General features: G+C 43.9%; 1 protein-coding gene across 2 annotated transcripts in view; it reads right to left on the bottom strand.

Annotated features, from left to right (window-relative positions):
• Positions 1-18,670, bottom strand: part of LOC119165411 (vasopressin V1a receptor) — a 144,614-nt gene that overhangs the window by 30,608 nt on the left and 95,336 nt on the right. The window contains exons 1-2 of one of the 2 annotated variants that reach the window (XM_075896282.1): positions 6,155-6,419; positions 3,308-3,519 (exon numbers count right to left, since the gene is read on the bottom strand). The exons of the other annotated variant lie outside the window; for it this stretch is intronic. The gene's annotated coding sequence lies outside the window, so the exon portion shown is untranslated. Of the gene's footprint in view, positions 1-3,307; positions 3,520-6,154; positions 6,420-18,670 lie in introns of those variants that run through there. 2 annotated transcript variants of the gene reach the window in all.

Genomic DNA, 18,670 nt, shown 5'->3' on the forward strand with positions numbered 1-18,670 from the left:
GTGCGCTTCTACGTACAGTATAAAATTCTGCTTGTAGAAAGCTCAGCAAAAATAAAATATTGCATATAAAACTAGGTAGCGAGTGCCATTTTTTGTGAATGCATGAGAGAGTGAGTGAACATAACCACATTTATGAGTTATAAAAATATGAACCATCTCCCCAAAGGGAACCTGATGGGACGCGAAGCAGTCGCGGTGCGCATGACGTTGACCCTGTTGAAACGGGCGTTGACGCGGGTGCTGGAAAAATTGTTTGAAGTGAAACTAGCTGTAGGGTTTACTCGTAAAGCTATTTGAAACGTTTGTTTCAATAAACGTAAAGGTTAAGTAAATAGGGAGTTTTAGAATAACGTTTGCAGGCATTGCGGGCATAGCGGGCACAATATGAGATTTAGAATAACGTTTGCCTGTCTTGGGGAACAATCTAGGAACTTTAGCTGCCCCGCAAACTCAAATTCACGGAAACTACATATAACCTCGACACCAGCGTTCGCGGGCCGCATGCAGCCCGAACACGCCACTCGCTATTTCGGATTTTCTCCGAGCGGGCCGCGAATGTTAACAGCGGCTCGCGTACGACGCATGCGCTGTGGCAGTGACCATACCTCAATGGATCTCGGTGCGCTATTCTAAAACACCCTAATGTTTCTTTGAAACGCAAAGACAAGGAAGGTGGGTTGTGTTTAGTGTAGGTTTAATCAAGTCGAGCCTTTGCGGGTGGTGGAGAGGGTGAAGCGATAGAGAAGTGTGTTGTGAGCGGGTGGAGGAGCCAGCAGCTATGACGAGCCTGCTGCGGGTGAGAGAGAGAGAGAGAGAGAGAAGTCAGCACGCACTTGCAAGGGACGCGTGCGGGGGAGCGTGACGTCAACGCGCAGCTGCGGTGTGACCTACTTGGCACCGCTGCAACACGTCCGATGACGGGAACGCGTTCACGGCGCGTTCGTACGGACGCACTTACGTACGGCGTTACACCCGTGAGTAAAAGTGCTGCTTCGCATATAATAAGCAGCACTATTTCCAAGCTGCCACGCCAAGCGGGAGAGCTGGATATATGCATCTAAACAGTGGCACAGCGTGACATGAAAGGGTTTTCTTTTTGTCTTTTTTTACGAAGAAAGCGCGGTGGTGCCAGCGTGCAGGGAGGGGGGCAGTGGAGAAAACTGCAGCTGCCACAGCGCGTGCTGGCCTGACATGTCCGGTATGTACCGGCGCGACGCCTCTCCGGCGCCGTTTTAACGCGATAGCGTTGAAAATCTCGTTTCGCAGAAAATGCGGCGTTGGCGTCGGCGTGGTTGGTTGTGACAAAAAATCGAGCATCTTTGGGTGACCGAAAAATCAAGAAAGATGCAAAAAAGTAATAGAAAATTTTGGATGTCAGTGGAGATTGAAATCGGGTCGTTTGCGAGGCAAGCGGGTGTTCAATTAATTGGGTACGTTGGCTAAGTATCGTGTAAGTTGGCTGAGTATCCGAGCTATTCCATGACGAAAATATGATGATGATCGCTAATATCAGTAATAATGGCTCCAGAGCAAGGTGTGGGAGTGATGTTAGTCAATGCATGGTCTAGAAGCGTTTCTGTTCCATAGAGAGAGGACATCTTGTCGGTGTAGGTATGAGTTGTTCGTAACTAAATTCATTAAAAAAAATCAGTTTAGCTTACGCACAGCCTACTGTAGCCATCTGACAAATTGATGTCAATGTCACCTACAAATAGAACATGCTTATTTTCTGAAGATAAAATGTTGAAAATGTGATTGAGATTAATCATAAATTTTCATGAACAGGACGATGGCGAGCGGTATATGCAGTCCAAAACAATTATTCACAATCAATGAATACAACTGAATGATCTAGTTCAACCCACACCAACTCACACTTCGCAATAAGTTTAGAAAAGTCACGTCTTCTAGTGTAGGGCATATTATCGTAAAGAAATATAGGTGATCCTCCATGACAATCATTTGAGCGGTGACGGTATTGTGAATGATAAGATGGAAATTCGAACACGCAGATTCATCATGACAAAGCCAGGTTTCGGTGATGTATACAAAAGAAAGTGGAATTGAAGGGAAAGAAAGCAACCGATATTAACGTGATTACGCTGAAGGCGTTTTGCTTTCAAGTGAACGAGACAGCGATTGTTGTCAAATGTCAAAGACCGAACTTCGGCGGGCGAAAGTGAAGCCAAATTTTCTTTTTTAGGTCGCATTTCATAAACACAGCCAAAAGGACCAATCGCTATGTTAGGTTCAACGTCCTAAAACCACTATACGATTATTAGAGACGCTGTACCGGAGGGCTTCATAAATTTTGACCACATGGTATGCTTTAACGTGCACTTAAATCTGAGCACACAGGCTTACCACTTTTTCGCCTCCAACGAAAATGCAGCCGCCGCAGCCGGGATTCGATCCCGCGACCTGCGGGTCAGCAGCCGAGTACTTTGACTACAAGACTACTGCGGCGGGGCCACAGCCGAAAAGAAAAAAAAGATCTACGTGAACATGTGCAGATCTGATTCAACTAGTATGTGAAATAATGCTGCCACTCGTTTTTATGTGACAATTTTTTTTCTGTGCAGAGAAAGTATCATTCCTTTCTTCTCTTCCATGCAAGGGCCTTAGAAAACAGCTTCTTGTTTTCGATTGTGAAGTGATCATTTACACGTACAGCCTGATCAGTCGCTCCTTAGAAGCCGATTGGGGATCCGTGGTTTGCGCGCCTTCTTAACGAATTTACTTCACTTCTTGCGACAAACGAAACGTGCAATGATATTTTTTTTTCACCAGATTTTGCAACAACACGGTGAATACAATCAATGTCATTAGTCGAGACAAGACAGCCTACTGCCTGCCCAACTTGCTTGAGAATGGCAGTGCATATTTCTCGTTGACTACATGAGACGCCCTTTATTTCAACGTTGTTCAATCTGGAATGCTGATCAAGGTCTGCCAGTTTTCTTCTTATGTTTAATTTTTATAAGCACGGCTTTGTTTCCAGCAATAGGGTCATCCTGTATTCAGGATTGCATCATAATTCTTACCTAAAATTCCACCTACTCCCAGTGCGAACCTTGGCCTTCGATACAACGGCTCTTGATTTTTTTCTAGAGCCTTCCTGCTAGACCACTTAGGAGCTCCTCCAACTTTTTTCAAATTTTTTCTCGAGGGATGCCTACACGAGTTCAATATCGGGCGGAATTACTAGTTCTCAAAAAGAAAAAAATTAAACCAAAATACACAGTCGCCCAGCAGCAGCCGTGGTGAAGCTATTACAGAAGAAACTTGAGAACGGAGTGCCACCAACCTGCGGATACAAGTGGCGCTTGAATGATGTTGACTTTGCCGCGGACTGCTGGGAATGTGGTGACGACGCTACTCGCAGAGCCTTTTCTAGTCCTTCTGAAGTGGCTAGACGACTGCGCAGGTTCAGAGTTTTTCCAGCAGAATCCTATCAGTTAATCCGTGCACCTTTCCGTCCACGTGGAATACTGGTACGGTGAGATTCAATGCAGCACCCTACGGATACAAGAAGTGGCACTTCGATCATGCTGATATTGCCGCGAACTGCGGCTCAATCTCGAAAGGTACAAGCCGATTGCAGATCCACTGTATAGCAAAATTACTACTTGTTTGTATCCATGCAAGAATGATTTCGGGTGATGTGCATGTTATTATTAATTAGGGAAATAAATCACGACTGCAATTTGTCAGTGCTAGCGCTGACTGATGATGAATACGCAGGGTAAAGATGCATGAAAAAAATGTATGCATAATAAATTATTTAACATGGGATCCTTCTCGGACCAACGGTGCAGTCACAGACTGACTTCCTGCCATGTTCACATGATGTTTCTCGCGCAAAGCGATAAAAAAACATGAACCGTGATGCTGATGCCGATAGAACTTACTGGGAAGTTTAACTTTTTATTCGAAAATGTATTTTCACTCCGAGAAAAAGAAAAGTCGGTGAACTTACCCATCTTCAGCAATAAAAATAAAGTTTAATTATTTGAAGCCCCCCCCCCCCCCTTTGAGTCTTTATTTGAATGCTTGAGCGTGGGATTTGACGCAAAGCAAAAGTAATGATGTGATGGTGTCATGTGGATTACTGCCAGCACATCGCGCAGTCGTTATCGATCGTGAATACATATTTGGTTCCGCGTTGGGTTTCTTCTGTGATGACGCATACACAATTAGGGTGATTAGCGATGAGGTGAATAGTAGCAAACCGGCTGCCTATAGGCTGATTAAGCTCCCTGCCGTTCTCTTCCTCCAATTTTCCTTCCTTCCTTGTCAGAAAAAAGTTGGACTAGTTATTACCGTCACATTTCTTCGAAATTATCAAGTTTTCAAAGAAAGAAGTTAACGCAAATAGAGCTCCGAAAAGCTTGACACGAAAGTCTCAATGTAACAAATAAAATATCTTTCTTACCATACCACTCAGAAAGCATTGCTATAACAACGTGCAAGACAAGGCACCCAGGAAAACTTATGAAAGGGAAGAAAAGAGTGACGGTGCCATTTCAATTTATTTTTAAAATTAATATTTATAATGTCCCGCAGAACGTTGGCCTCAACATTCAAGTTTATGCTGATGGTCCCGTTCTTCCTTGATTACTTGTAGAAAATATCGTCATTAGTTTTCCGCCTAGTCATGTACGTAATGTGTCACATAGCAGATAAATAAAAATTAATCAAAATCACTTACAATGCCGTTCACTACAAAACTAACTCATTCTTATTAGTTCGCTCCAGTGGAGACCCACCTGCGTTAACAAGGCTCTATCTGATTCCTTCTGTCTAGGTTTTCTCATTCCTATCATGTTTACCATCCATCTATGAGGTTTCTCATTCCCATCATCTATACCATCCACCTTTACACATAGCGCCCTTTTTTATGTCTTACCATGAACCTTTGTCATTCTTGCAGAGAAGTTTCGACAAGAGTGATTGATTTCGTGAACTTGCACAAGGAAAGTTTATTAGAAAGCGCATAGTATAACTTCCAATTGTTCCTAAGTTCTCCGAAAGTCGGTTTACCAAAATCAACTATTCAAAAAACATATGAAAAGTCCTAAATCAGTGGTTACACCACCCGATTTTAAAATAGCTCCTCCATTAATTTGTATGTAGTTGTATGTAGGAAACGATCAGGGGCGTAGCCCAAAAGTTTTTTCAGAGAAGGGGGGGGGGGGGGGTGGCTCCTTGATTTCAGGGAAGGCACACCTTTGGTATGGCCATTTTAGCTCTCTATGCCATGGTAAAAAAAATGGTCACGGTCTCTGTGTACCACCTCCTAGATACGCCTCTGAAAACGATTGATGACTAGCCTGCCTTAGCTTCATAAAATGGTTGGTAAAAGAATGCAGCAAAAATAAAGGGTATGCCATAGTTGACGACAGAACAAGGTACCGAGAAAGCTCCAACAAGAGTGTTAAGACAGATACAGTGCCAGGTACTAGGATAAGTAGCAATAAACGCTATTACGCAGGACTGAAAAGTGATAACTTTTTGGGCACACTTGCTCGTATAAACTGGCAGATCCTTTTTTATAACACTCGTCATGTTCACACGTGGTTTCTTCCACACACGCGCACGAACTACGGCTAGGAGATGCTGCGCTTTCTATTGCCGTTCCATGTGAATAAACTAACACTGTAAAAATATTGCTAAAGATGCGTTTTTGTCCTACCTTTGTAATGCCATTCTATTTCATTTTTCATTTGTACACTCTCAGTGATCTTTTATGTGATTATCAAAGTTGAAGTTGGTACATTGCTTTAAAGGTTTATTTTTTCGATCTGTTTCACTTGAACTTTCTGTCTATATATGTTCATATGTAAATATTTATACATTCCTTCACAGTACTATTATGCATTCCTTTACAGATCTAATTGAGCGACATAGTTGTTGTCTGATTTATTTCATACTATAATGTACAGTCGCCTATCCCTGACATTTTGTACGGGGTCGTGGTCCTAGTTAAGCCCGTGAAGAGGCTTTCGACCCCGGCCCTCGGCATCCCAAATGATGGTATTTTGGAAAATAAAAAGTTCAAAGTTCAAAGTTTGAAAAAAAAAAACTAACAGCAGGAATAGTAACGTCATTGAAACGTTAGTTAACAGGAAGAAAAAAATCTCGAAATACTTACGAGTTAACCGGGAAGCTGGTGAGTTACTTCCTCAGTGGATGAGTGTATATAAACCCCACCAAAATTAAGAATCCGGTGCACGCTGCTGCCAGGCGTAACGATCAGTAATGCACAGACACACCAGAACAGTGAGGACGCGTTGATGCTCGCCGCCGAACCGGTAACCGAAACTTCACTGTGTCCGGATGCGGTTCGCGCGATTGCGCTTCCGTCGATCCGCGCACTGCGCGGTCTAGTGAGGCGGACTCAAAGCGCGCTGTCGGTGAGCCTGCCCATTCGACGAGAGCGACGCCGACCGACGCGCGAAACAACTCGCGGAGCGCGCACTTGAAGCGCTTGTTGTGTAACTCCGAGGAGCGCGCGCCTTGAACTCGGGCTCCCTGCCATCGGCTGTCGCCACTTTCGCCGCCACTTTTCTTTCGCCCTCTTTCTCTCCTCTCTCTTTGCCGTCGGAAGCCGTGTCACGTGGCCTGGCCACGTGGTGCCATAATCGCTTCGCGGTTGGGCGTTGGCCATCGGGCGGTTTTGAAAACGCCTATGAAAATGCCGCGTCCCATCGAAATCTTTCCACAAACAGATGGCGCCGCAAGAAAAAAAAAAAAGGCCTGGAAAGAACCGCTAAGCCTTTTTTACAGGGTGTGAGATGAGAAGGGGGAAAAAGGAAGTCGTAAGCATGACTTGAGGAAAATAGCGGGCCATGCAATTTTTCATCTCTCTCAGTTTGTTTCTGTCAAAGATACTTTGTCACCCTTTCTGCTTCACGCAGAGTTTTCTTTTTTCCTAGTGCTGCTAACACTTTGAGAGATGGACACTCTCCTTAACGCTTTTTTTCCCGGAAACGACGGGAAACGTATACATCCAACATTTGACACACGTCTTCGGGTAGCGCAACACTTTTCCGTATTAATGGCGTGTACAGCTGCGTTCCGGCGCGGCTGAGTGGTGGTAACGCTGCACGGCTGCCGATCAGAAGGTCGCGGGTTCGATTCTGATCACGGTGGTCACATTTCGAAAAAAGCGAAATGCAACAGGCGCGCGTACTGTGCAACAACAGTTCAGGTTAAAGAACACCACATAATCGGAATTTTCGTAAGCATATATTATACGGCGACTATCGTTACTACGATAGTCGCCGTATAGCGAACTGGAGCGAACTATAGTCGAAATCACCATCTTATTAGATGGTGATTTCGTGACGTAGTACCACAGGTATTACTTTATGATGTTTCCTTCCTATAGGCATAAAACTGGTCACTTCGTTTTATTCAGTTCCTAGTGCTGGCGCTGCGCGAAGTTAGTGGGAGACTCTCTGCGTACGCTGCTTGCTTCTTTCTAACTGTGTCCGAAATGCGCGATTTTGTTGTTGGTGTTCCATTGTAATTTGTTTCACAACCACGGAGCACACGGAGTCGGCGAAAACTTGCGCCGTGATCATGCGTGTCGTCCCTTGCTACAGCGTCATTCACGGATCACTTCGAGTCGGTAATGGATGTAAAAGGGTGAACGTGTCTGTAAAGTGCCCTTTTTGTATCCTTATGCAATAACATTCTAAGTAGTAAGCAAAAGGACTAAAACGTGTAATTCTGTTAAGAATAAAAGGGATTGACAAGAATGACCCCTTTAGTTGTTAGGACTAATAATAGTAATTGTTTAGGTTTTATGTCCCAAAGCCACGATATGATTATGAGTAACACTGTTGTGAAGAGCTTTGAAAATTTCAGCCTCCTGGAATACGTTAACGTGTACCTGAATCTACTAACATGAGCCCTTAGCGTTTCGCCTCTATCGTAATGTGGCCGCCTTGGCTGTTATTCGATTCTGCGTCTTTCGGGGCAGCAGTAGAGAACCTGATCCAACAGACTATAGCAGTGGGTATCCTTAGATTTGTTGACAAAATATCAGCTTAAGGTTAGCGACACAAAGTGTGTTCGATAAAAATGAATTCCTTTGGGGGGAAATGAGCCCCTTAGAACTTCAATAAAGTTATTTCACTGAGAATAGGGTATGCACCCTTATTCCCCAACCCAGTGTAGGGTAGCATACCGGATACTAGTATCTGGTTAACCTCCATGCCTTCCTTTTTAGGGGCGAAGCTCCTTCTGGCGTGGCTTGTGCGTCCCTCGTAGTACGTAACCACCAGTGGCACATACCCGAAATAGCGGTCCTTACGATTTTGACCTCCAAGGTGGTTCCGGTGAGAGATCTCTTCTGTGCGTTTTTGAACAATAAAAGATAGTGCTCAATGCACATGCTAATGGCTGCTAAGGGGGAATGAGAGACAGGAGCATTCGGCCTTTATCGCGCACGCTGCGATCCCCATTAGCAGCTATTGGCATGTACATTGAGCACGATCTGACAAGAAAGGGTTGGTACGTTATACTCGCTGGGTGTAACCTCCTTGGTTTTAAAAAGGTTTAGCGAGCGTTGGGCCGCATAGCCATGAATACAGTGAACTAGTATATACCATGAACTCGAGGTGGTTAAAGGTGGGAAGTAAACCCGAAGCGCAAGCCGTAAGAAAGTGTGCATGTGCCACCTCCCATTTAGTCCTTGAAATGTCCGCTGGAGGGCGGTGCTTTTATATGGAGAATATATGATGAAAAGATGCGAGATGGTGGTACTTGGAGTGCTGAATAGATGGACGAACGGACACACAGACAGATGCATGGATGGACGCATGAACGGACGCAGGCGCGGATGCATGGACGAACGCAGGGATGAACGCACGAACAGACGCACGCACGGACGGGTGGATGGACGCATGGACGGTTACACAGACGTACGCAGGAACGGACGGAAGCAAGAACGAATGGACGGACGAATGCTTCGCCCCACTCCCCATCATTCACTCCGTGGATATGCTGCCATTTTTTTCTCGTTTCTCTCTCTCCTATTTCACTGACTGACTAACTATTTTTTCGCATATTCAGCGAACAAAATAATAAGCGCAGTTGAACCCTCAATAAAGACAAGAAATGTACCGGAAATATGTATTACGAGAAAGAAAGGTTCAAGCAGGCACTGACCAAACGGGACGGCGAAGTTCTTGAGCAAATCGAAAACTCGTTTACATTTCCCTATTCCTTATTTCGAAAAGGCCTTAAGATTTCAAAACTAATGCGTAGGTTGGAGCTGAACGCTAAATTAGGAGACTGGAATGTTTGAAAAACGTAAGCGCTGCTCTGGGTCCGTTGAAAGACTTCTCATTAAAACCTCACAGATTTGGGGATTGAGGAGGATCTGTGCTCAGCGATGCGACATCACGGTGGCTTCAAAAGCGACAGACGCATCGCGAGGCAAATGACTCGTTTCAAGTGCGAAGGTGTACTTTTAATTAGGCGGTTTCGACTCGGCGTACTGCTGACATCAATACGCTCATGCGCATATCACTCTAGGTATTAAAACTTGTGTTGGGCACAAGAGCCTAACTTAAACACTAACCGCAGCTTTTTTTGCTGCCGATTGAAGCCCTCTCGAAGCTGTGGCCTGTGTTCCGCATCTTTCGCCATTATTTTCTTTTATAGAACAAATTCTTTATTTCCTTCTTTATTTACTTCTTTCTTTCCTTCTTTTTCCATCCTTCTTTCTTTCATTCTTTCCTTCATTCTTTCCTTCATTCTTTCCTTCTTTTCTTCTTTCTTTCCTTCTTTCTTTCCTTATTTTTTTCCATCCTTCTCTCCTTCCTTCCCTTTTTCCTTCTTTCTTCCCTTCTTTCTTTCCTTCTTTCTTTCCTTCTTTCTTTCTTTCGTTCTTCCTTCTTTCTTTCTTTCCTTCTTTCTTTCCTTCTTTCTTTCTTTCGTTCTTTCTTCTTTCCTTTGCCTTTATTTCCTTCTGTGTTTGTTTGTTTGTCCTTCCACCACGTTTACTCGGGTATTGAAGTTAAGCGCTTATAACATAACAAAGTTGGCCAGACAAAATATTTGCGATTTTCATAATTAAGCTCCCAGCGCTTGCATGCATGTCTATGCATGCCCACGGTCAGACTTGAGGGGAGACGCAATGCGGGCGCCAATTAGCATATGTGTCGCACCTCCCTTCCAGACCAACCGTCGCATGCGACAGATTCCTTGGACCCTGAGTGCACGAAATCCTCTGGATTTCCATATGGAGCGCAAGTACTTCGCATGTAAGCGTATGTAAGTTAGAGCGTCTTTTGTACTAACGTAATAATTTTCTTTGGTAGTTTCTTCTTCATTATCCGACTGTTTTGAATGTGTTTTGTAATATCCGTATTCATCATTGCTTTTTTTATTTTTGTTGCGTCGTTATTTTCAAGGAGGAGTGGCGATTGATCTTCAACAAAGAACAAAAGAAAAAAAGAGTGGGGAGGGTGAGGCATACAATGTTTTGAGACGTATTTCTTTGATGAGGTGGTGGTGTTGCCCCGGTTGAAGCAAGGCATGGAGGGAAGGGTGTTCCCACTCAAGTAACGTCGTCGGAGACCTGCGTCAGAATGTAGCTCTCTCTTTCTCTCTTATTCTTCTCCTTCGCTACTTGCATTATTCAGTTCCCTATAGAGCATGTACGGAAGGAATTTTTTTCATCTCACTTAACGTCATCGGCTATTGGTTGGGCTGACTGTTACCCTCCTCATTCTCAGTAGAGTGGTGCTTGGCGAGTAGAGGGACTTACCTAATTTTTGGCGGTGCATACACGGACTCAATTTACGATGGATCATGACTCCATGACACACCGTGACGACATCAGAAGCCGACAAGCCGAGACCGTAATGCGATTTTACCCGTAAAACATGCGGTGCGCAACTTATTGCGGGTACTGCACGCACACGTGCTCATTCCTTGTATGGAAAGCAAATTGATTACATTTAACGCGCACACCGTGGTATTGTGTTGAACGTCGAATTTCAAATAAAACCTCACCAATAGATTAGAGATGAAATAGTCACACCGAAATGATGCTAATCGTCACGCCCATATAGAAGTTGGTGAGAATCTTTCAGCTGAGCCTCGATTGCTTCAAACACTCCCACTTTGACTTCGATATTCACCGATACATTAGTTACACGGAAATGTTACAAACATATACTGTTTAGTTGCACGTATGTTTACGTTATGTTCACACGTTAACACTCGTGACAGGTACCATAGAGGACACTTCGGTTACAAGGAAAGGTTTAACAACCAGGAACGCACGGATTGGTACAAGAATAGTATCAGAAAAATACAAGCAAGGAGGATGGGATGTGTGAATATGCTGATAACGTGATGAGGCTTATGGCTAAAGGTTGTATTGATGCTATGCCATGCCGCACTATCGACACAACTTTGCCATTGCGCTCTTCTTTTTGTAAAGAGAAATGCTGATCTACCAAGCGTCAGGTGACACGTGATCTATACCAGCCTGTTTCAGAGCAGGGACTGAGAGCTAAAGGTAGAGAAGTATTGAGGCTCCAACCGAGCCCAACCATATGCAGGTTAGTGATACCGCACCGGCACGTTTCGATCAACCACAAGTACTAAAAATACATTCATTCTTTTGCAACAGAAATAAATACACTCCGTGAATGATACGGCAATAGTTTTGCCAGATACCAACAAAAAAAAAAGAATATAGAACATGCGTATGTGAGGTCGTAAGATCTTTTCTGGCTATACGAGACGTGTCATTGCCTCATACGCGCATTTCGGGGCATATCTAGATACAGAGGCAGTCAGTTACACGTGTTTCCCGATTTGACGCAGATGATTGCGCCTTTTTCTTGTAATGAATGGGCACCACACACTGGCAACAGCTTCCTCTCAGAGTGCAAGAAAACAACTGAAAAAATAAACTAACGAAAGCAATGTTCCTAACCACCAGTAGCATACTACTTGGACTCGATCACCGTTGCCTAATACCTATATCAGTGTCAGACTGTACACCAGCACACGTGGGATTGGGCATCAAAGTTCTTACAAAATTACTCACAAAAAAAGGAAACATATCTGGCTTACAAAAAGATAAGTGCTATTTTGATCGTAGTTGGCTTACAGAAAACTCCATGAACCTCAATCGTATACCGCACTTGTGATGAACCTCAATTGTGATGAACCCGAATTTGTATACCGCACTTGCTAGGTGGCATTTTCGGCATAGTTTGTCAAGATAGATGTGCCTGAAAACGTGCTGAAAAGGGCGATGATGATGTCAGTGACGACGTTGCTTCGCGAGATGGCCTGACTACCACAAACGACAATTTTTCTTTCCCGCTACCCCTCGTACTTTTCTGCACAAACCTTTTATGCGCTTCGTCATTTTTGATTTTGAAATGAACAACCAAAAACTTGAAATTGACGTGTTTAAAGCACCAATCTTTTTTTATCAATGTACTAAGGAACTTGCTTAAAAAGTAAAATCTTCATGGTACAGCGGAACAACCGAATGCAGCAGAAAACGACTTGGCCCGCTCGGGCGCTTGCTTTGCCCTGACGCGGCGAAGTGTAGATGGCATGGCGTAAGGTTTATGCTCTTCATTTTGACGCGATGTTGTTCGAATGTACGCCAGGGGGCGCGTCGATAAGCGGGGTGGGCTCCGACAATGGAACCACGCGGCGGAAAGACGACGCTGTTTTGCTGCCGTTTCACGAAGGCACATTCTTCCTTTTTCTTTCTTTTTTTGCTTTGACTGACGAGTTCCGTAGAGCCACTGGCTGTTCGGTTGCTTCTCTGTTTTCGGGGCCTTGGAGAAGGGAGTGGACAATTAAATACTATGAGGCAACTCGTATGCTAGAAAGTAAAATGCCAGGAAATCTAATGCCAGAGATTTTCTTCCCTTAATAATGGCGCAGCTTCATAAGGCGGTAGTTAGCCCGTGAGTTGGGAACGGGAAATTGTCTTGATCCTAAACCTTCATCGTCTTCTTCATCTTCTGTTTTTCTCCCAGAGTACACGTGAGAATTTCTCGGGTGCGGAATGCGACAACTCTATTATGGGACACAACGAGTGTGGATGATAATATGTGGGGTTTCACGTCCCAGAATGAAGACAGAATTATGGGGGGCACACGAGTGCAGAGTGAGAAGAAGAGAGATATATATATAGAACGAATGAGAAAAATGATAGAGAAAGACAAAATCCAGATGGGAGCCCACAGATGGAAACACGTAGTGGGATAGTCTGGGTGAACAGTCGAAGGGCCTCAGACAGGCTGGCCGATAGGTCCTCCTATGATAACGTCGATAGGTCTTCCTATCGACGTTTACTGTAGGCCTTTGACGAGGATAGATCCTCCTATTGGAACGTCGGCCAGGCTGTCTGAGGCACTTCCACTGTTCACCCTGACTATCCCAGTGATAGGGAAAGAGAAATTCTAGAGAAATAATCGTTTTGTGAGGCGTGTATGACGACAAAAATATTAACTTATTGTGAACAACTCTTTGGAGTTCCACAGAGATACATATATGCATCGAGACTCGTCCGCCCTAAACCTGCATCGTGTAGGTTCCGGGTCACAAAGGCCTCGAGAGGAATGAAAGGGAACAACACCAAGGCACGCGTATGCGTCCACCAGGCTTTTCGGCACAACATCATAGGCCCTTTCCACAGAACATCAGCAAAAGAAACAGAATCGGTACGCCTAACCTATTATAAATTGGTGCAAGAACATCGGTTTTGACACAGGTTATAAAGCTCCCCCCACATCTCACATTGACAAGAGACAACTACAGGTGACTTCAAAGCAATACATTTCCTCACGACATCCTATTGAACCACATAAAAGCAACGTTGTACGGCTACATATGCCAACCCGGCAATGTCGGCCACAACATAGCATACCTCCTACTGCTATGCGGAGGAAGCAACTGAGTTACACAAGCAGCCGCAACAGATGAAGACACAGAACGCCACAGTGAAGTGTCGAAGGCTGCGATCTCATAGCCGCATCTGCTGGTCCACGAGCGCCAACACATCACATGGGCCCTGTGGGTCGGGGCGGCCAGAGGCTTCCCGGAATAAAGGACCCTTCTGCCTACGTTATTGGTCGCATAATAAACGCTCTTTCCTTTTATCGTTGGAGTTAATTAGATCCACTTGTGTCGTTCAAGCTACCATGCTGAAGTCTCTTGGAAAACAACGCCGGAGGCAAGGCTGAAGAAGACAGTTTATTTGTGCCACTTAGCCTAATCACGGCCCAGTTTCTATTGAAGGCCTCTCATCATTTTTCTCAACAGTTGAATTAACGATTTCAGCGACACTTATTGATGACAAAATCTCCCTTATGACTTAATATTTTAGACACCGGACTACGTCATCCAGACGCAAACAAAACAGTATGTATCGCTGCCATTTATTTCGAATTTTAGTGGTGATGAAGCAGAGAATGAGCCTCTATTATAGCAGAGGGACTTGTTGGGAGAGTTGGTTCATTATTAACGAATCTTTTGGCGCGAAAAAAAACAAAACACGAGAGACGGACAATCGCAAAAGTCTCTCTATTATATATATATTTTCTTTTCGCTTGATACAAAAAAAAAAAAACATACGAAGGTTTGCTGCGTTGAAGACGGCTGTCTCATCACTTTGATGTCAACATTGATGATAAATGTAAAGAAAAAAGGAAGATTAAAAAATAAAAATGTTTCGGCAGATTCCCCATACGTTGGAAATCAATGTTCGGCGAAACATGCGGAAAAAATGTGACTGTGTTGTAGTTTTTTCAGTGAGCGAAACGTTTGGAAGTGGTGCCAGAGGTGTGCACAAACGCACGCACAGACATACGTTAAACTATCGCATATAAATCCAGTTGTTTGCAACCACGAAAAAATGCCAACAGTAGCATGGAAAATAGAAATACCAGAAACCGTAAGCTGATATGAAACATTGGTTCTCGCGAGGATGGTAGCCTTGGGCACTCCTACATAAGCGCGGCTGGTGCCTAATTGTAATTGACGTTAACCAGGCGTGACGACTGTATTATAGCTAAAATGATTGCTTGGGCGCGTAGGTGCGAAATTCTGCGTGCCATCCCCGAGTTGACGTTCGTGCGAGTGGAAGGGTCACACGTAAGAAAGATGCGCGACCTTGTTTGAGGTGTGTGCAAAAAGCCGGGGCCTGTTTACTGGCCTTTTAAAGTATGGTAGTGTCGAAACTTATTGACAGCCCGTAGATCGCTTGGTTTGGCAATCAGAATGTGGAATTCTCGAGCCTCCATACACCAGAATAAGGTCAAGGGGTGTGACCTTGCGGTTCACAGCTCGTACCCGTACATCTAGGTAGCTTTGATGTAGTTGTTCGTAAAAAGTAGCCCAAATTTAACAACGTATTGCAGACGAGTTCTTTATACGAATGCTTGCAGTGTTAATAGTATATAGGGTTTAACGTCCCAAAACTACAATATGTTTATGAGAGACGCCGTAGGGCTCCGGTAATTTTTACCACCTGGGGTTCTTTAGCGTGCACCTGAATCTAAGCACACGGGCCTCAAACATTTTGGCCTCCAACGAAAATGGAGCCGCCGCAGCCGGGATTTGATCCGGCGACCTTCGGGCTAGCAGTTGAGTGCCATAACCACCAGACCACCGTGGCAGGACACGAATGCTGATTGTAAAGAAGGCAACTTGTGGAGCTCTATGAATACAACAACGAAGCCTTGTATGACTTTCTGAGAAGAAATGAAGGTGCGCTAACCGCTGACGACTAATTAAACCAGACGCGTTAAGCTTTCCCGACAGATGACCTTTAACATCAGTTTCTCTCTAGATAACGAATGCGAACTTTTCGAGGTCTACGGAGCGCAGTTCTCTATTAAGATTAGTAAACATTGAGGCTAGAACGTTGGAAACAATGAAACATTGATTAGGTTTCTCTAACAGTTAGCGTTTGAGTACCAGCCGCTAAAGAATTTTTTTTACTGCGCCTGTAATTTATCCACGCGAAGTGTCTGCATTCCCAAACGAGATGAGATTTTCTCGGCTTTCCGGAAAAATGCTTCCCGAGCTTGACGGCGGTCTTGTAGGTAATTCTCCTTAATAAGCGGTTTGGCTCCTCAAGGTTTGCGAGCTTGCGAATTAGGTACACCAACACAGCCTTCCTAGGTGAACGTGCGAACAGAGTTAACGGAAGACGCTATGATTAAACCGCTCAAGAACACTACCTACAAATTAACGTTAAACATGCCTCCTAGTTAGCCGCCGCACGAGCAATAGAGCTCGTTAGGTTCATCAAGTAATGCCGCGGACACCTGGCATCACTTGTGCAGTTAGGGCTTAGATGGGGGTTCGGTAATTACTCGCAAAGCACTTGATTACCATATCCACTAACCACTTCTGTCAGGTTGTTTTCGATAGAACATTCTCTCTCTCTCTCTCCACACACACACACACACACACACACACACACACACACACACACACACACACACACACACACACACACACACACACACATATATATATATATATATATATATATATATATATATATATATATATATATATATATATATATATATATATATATATATATCCCGCAAGTGGATTCGGTACTATTAAGGAGAAACTTATACCGAGAAACCAAACCAAATTGGAGCCCGCTTATAGAAAATATGGCAGTTAAAAGAGCACGGATGGTAGGAATATACACTTCGCACACTCAGCAGTAAACAATCTGCTTTACGCCGTGATGTGCTCGTCATGATATATTGTTTGTTTATATTCGCCCAATATTAGAGTTTGGCTGAGTCCTCTTTTTCTGTAGCTCCGTGCCCGCCTACAAACTTCGACCAATGATACTTCTAGAACACGAAGGATTACAGTTATGTCTTGGGCTCCTTAACTTTGCCGCAAATAATATTTTATATGAAGAAGCGCCCCTGCCTTTACTTCATAAAATAGAATTTCACACTATATTTCCTAAGGTTTGCTAACATATCCCGGCAGGTACCTGAATACCATTTAAAAGAACATTTGTCTAGTTTAGAATTAAGCTTTGCAGTAGCAACTAACTGTATGTACGTGACATATGTAAATTAGCTACGTTAACTGTGACGTTATTAGCTGATTCCTTATGTAAAATGACTTGTGTACGAAAAGTAGCTGAATTTTCATTGTATATTTGATTCATCTTGACTACTTGATCCATTTCACTCAACTGGACCAAACGGTATATAAAACACCATTTGGTGTTCCTAGCATATTGAAAATTAATAATTAAGTTCACTGACAATACAAAATTGAAACATTGTCCTTGTTGCTTTCAGGATATGAACAGTGAAGTGACATATTGATAAAACAACAACGCAAGTCGAAGATGCATAATTAGTTTCATCGTACATATATTTAACGTTCTACGAACAACACTGTGACGCAAAATCAGAGGGTAGAATGAACAAAAAAGAAAGAGAAAGTAGTTGAATGGCGTTGCTACGGGACAGAGTATTTTCACAATGATGCCTCTTACAGCAGCGGGTGATTTTGATACGAAACTTCGATGAAGAACCAACACCAAGACAATAGCGCTGTGACAGATTGTGAGGCAACACGGTCCGATGGCGATAACGCCACATAGGCATTGTGTTGTCGTATGTTTCTTCCCTGTAATATGGCAGCGTTAGCAGCTGTTAACAAGATGGCGATATCGATGAAGAGAGCGAAGCGAACAGCCTCGATAGCTGCGACTGAGGAGTCAGCTGTTGCAATATAATTGATACGCGCTCTTCGTGAGAAAGAAAAAGAGAAGCTAAATGAAAAGATATATATGGCGAGCGATATGCTCTTTGTTCTGCAACGCACACCATCGGCCGCGAGCACTAAGCGTATTCAGTTAATGTGCTGAAAGTTGGTTGTTCGGAGTTTGTTGGTTGTTCAAGACTGTATATAGGCTATGGCAACAAAGACACCATGCACAGAAGACACGTGCACGCCCTCATATTTGCGTCTTGGAATCTCTACGCCTTGATACGTAGTATTCGGGCAACAATGACATGTGCCGAAAAGACTTTTCACACATCGAGCATGCTTAACATTCTGCTCTTCTCTCTGAAAAGGCTTTCGGGAACGTATCCTCGTGGCATGCATTGCGGTCGACAAGAAAACGTATATAGTGAATATTCTATTCACTATTACAATTTACTAGAAAAATGATATCTGAAGTAGAATAGGACAACACTAATAACTACGGTATAATTATGAGGAACGCCTTAGCAGAGGGCACCGAAAATTTCAGTTGCACAGGATTCTTTATTATGCGCGCACATGGCACTGTACACGTAGCTCCAGCATTTCCCTTTCATCGCGATGCGGCAGCAACTGCCCCATTCGTGTCAGCAGCCTAGCCCCGTAGCTGTAAAAACGTAGTGGCTAATAAGAAAATCAATACTACTACTACTACTACTACTACTACTAGTACTACTACTACTACTAGTACTACTACTACTACTACTACTACTACTAATGAATATCTTATTATTCATCAAGAAGATGAGGGGTGCCCCGCCGCGGTGGTCTAGTAGCTAGGGTACTCGGCTTCTGACCCGCAGGTTGCGGGATCAAATCCCGGCTGCGGCGGCTGCATTTCCGA

This window comes from Rhipicephalus microplus, chromosome 1 (genome assembly GCF_043290135.1).
Source record: "Rhipicephalus microplus isolate Deutch F79 chromosome 1, USDA_Rmic, whole genome shotgun sequence".
In the NCBI taxonomy this organism is placed as follows: Eukaryota; Metazoa; Arthropoda; class Arachnida; order Ixodida; family Ixodidae; genus Rhipicephalus; species Rhipicephalus microplus.